At 46.0% G+C, this 2,240-nt stretch overlaps 1 non-coding gene across 1 annotated transcript; it reads right to left on the bottom strand.

The window, feature by feature from the left end:
* Window positions 1-1,764: 1,764 nt before the first annotated feature.
* On the bottom strand, window positions 1,765-1,836 carry TRNAE-UUC (transfer RNA glutamic acid (anticodon UUC)). Its single transcript has one exon. It is a non-coding gene; the product is annotated as a tRNA-Glu (tRNA).
* Window positions 1,837-2,240: the final 404 nt, after the last annotated feature.

Genomic DNA, 2,240 nt, shown 5'->3' with positions numbered 1-2,240 from the left:
GACCAGGGGACATTTCCTCAAAATATTTTAAGGGACCCTTTCTTCTGGCAGGAAAGCAATTCTAGTTAGAGGGTGTTGATGCTGTGATGGTAATACTGTTCTCCAGAGATGGAAACTTTCTCAGGGGTAGAAGCGGTAGAGATTTGGGAGAGGTTCTTGATGAGGAGGATGTGTTCTACTGACAGACAAAGGAATCACTTTCTGCTCCCCAGTGCATGTTAAAAGCACAGAGGAAGATGTGATTTGAGGTGAAGGACAGTTTTTCAAGAATAAGCTTAGTGATGGATCTTACTAAGACCAGAGTGTGTAGACGATCTGGAACTTGGTAGCGTTTGTTTCCATTCTGCTGAGGAACCTGGTCACCAATCAGAAAACATGACTCAGGGGCGGCCTTAGGCATGTGCAAGCTGTGCTCCTGCACAGGGCTACCAAACCAATATATATCTTAATTAATAATCCTCTGAGGATGGATACATATTTGCGTGGTGGCCCCTGGCAGGGATTTGGCGGCCTCCAGCTCTGTTCCACTTCCAAACACCCTGACCCCCCCCTCTTCACTGGCCTCCGTGGTCTGCCCCGCCCGGACCCCCTCTTCCGGGGCCCCCTACCTACGCTCCCTGCCCAGGGCCGCCATGAGCCTAGAGCCGCCCCTGCATCTTATCTTGTCTTAAGTGGAATTTATAGAACGCACTGACACCATAAGTTTCCTGGCGCTGAATGAGAGAGTGCAGAGATTGCGGGAGGCGGACTAACCAGTTAGGGTAAAAAGCCGAGTTTTCAGAAGTTTCCTAAAATTCAGTAAGGAGCAACTTGACTTAACTGATAAGGGAAAAGGGTTCCATAGTTTAGGGGCCAGGTAAGCACACCTATGGGCGCCAAACTTTTTACGTTTTACTGTGGGGGCGACCAGCAGGTGAAGATGAGCCGAACGGAGGTTGCGCACCGGACGGTGCTGCGTAATCTGCATGACTTGTTTGTTCTACTTCCTATGTAACCATCAGCTGAACAGGTGACAATACAGCCGATTACAGTTAACAAATCTGTAACAGTAAGATTCGTGCCCTCCATAACAGAAGTGCAAGAGTCAGGTGTCATAGGTTAGTAGACGGTCACAAGATCAAAGCCCCACCACTCAGTAGGGAAAAGGTACAGCTAGAAGACAACAGTTGGCATGTTGGTGACTGCTTTGGATACAAACAGATAGACATCACTATTTACAAAAATGTCAAGACAAGGTGCAAAGGTTGACAAGAATTTAATTTTGCGTTTTTGACGCTACTTTGTGTATTTATATTATTGAAAAGCAACACTCTGGATTCTTACTGGCCTTAATCTATAATGTTATGTAAAAAAACTGCTGTCTATGGTTTTCTAGAAACAACAAGTAGCACAGTGATTTATTAGGGTCATGCATTGTTCTCACAGGATGTACTGTTGTATGTTGAACGTGAGCAGTGCTAAAACTAAAATAGAACTAACCGTGACTCCGATATGCAGCAGTAATGAGCTGCTAATTGTGCAAACAAACTTCCTCTTCCGTTTTTCAACCTTAATCTGATCACATAACACCGGCGCGTGTGTTTAGTGACGTGCTAGCGCTTTACAACTCGAAATAGGAAATACAGCACATGTGCGTCCAGATAAGAGTAATATACCCGCCCCATTGTCACGACTCTATCCAAAATGTATTTGATATAATTATAATTGGCAGACTTATTGTATTCCTTTAATTTGTGAAATGTTTAAGACAAAAAAATTCTGCTGTTCCCATACCGGGAGTCGAACCCGGGCCGCCTGGGTGAAAACCAGGAATCCTAACCGCTAGACCATATGGGAGCGCTGACTACGAGTGAGTCTGGTGCCTTCAAGTACTTACAACAGAGATGTACACGCCACCTAGTGGCCGTCTATGTGCACACACAGAATGAAGAGTGCATGTAGCCTGCAGAGACAGTCAAGCCTGGTCCAGTTCATGTGCATCATGATCAGCCCCTGATAAACATAGGCCAGCTCACCTGCATCATCAGCCCATAGGCTTGAACCCCTGATAAACATAGGCCAGTTCACCTGCATCATCAGCCCATAGGCTTGAGCCCCTGATAAACATAGGCCAGTTCACGTGCATCACTGAGTCCCTGATAAACAACGCCTGATAAACATAGGCAAGTTTATGTGCCTCACCCTTAAGCTTGTTGTAAAGACGCTGATAAACACAGAACAGAGACTCCAGTCTGGGCTGC

This window comes from Lissotriton helveticus, chromosome 10 (genome assembly GCF_964261635.1).
Source record: "Lissotriton helveticus chromosome 10, aLisHel1.1, whole genome shotgun sequence".
NCBI lineage: Eukaryota > Metazoa > Chordata > Amphibia > Caudata > Salamandridae > Lissotriton > Lissotriton helveticus.
The sequence above is the reverse complement of the archived record's forward strand: the minus strand, read 5'-3'. Positions and strand labels throughout refer to the sequence as shown.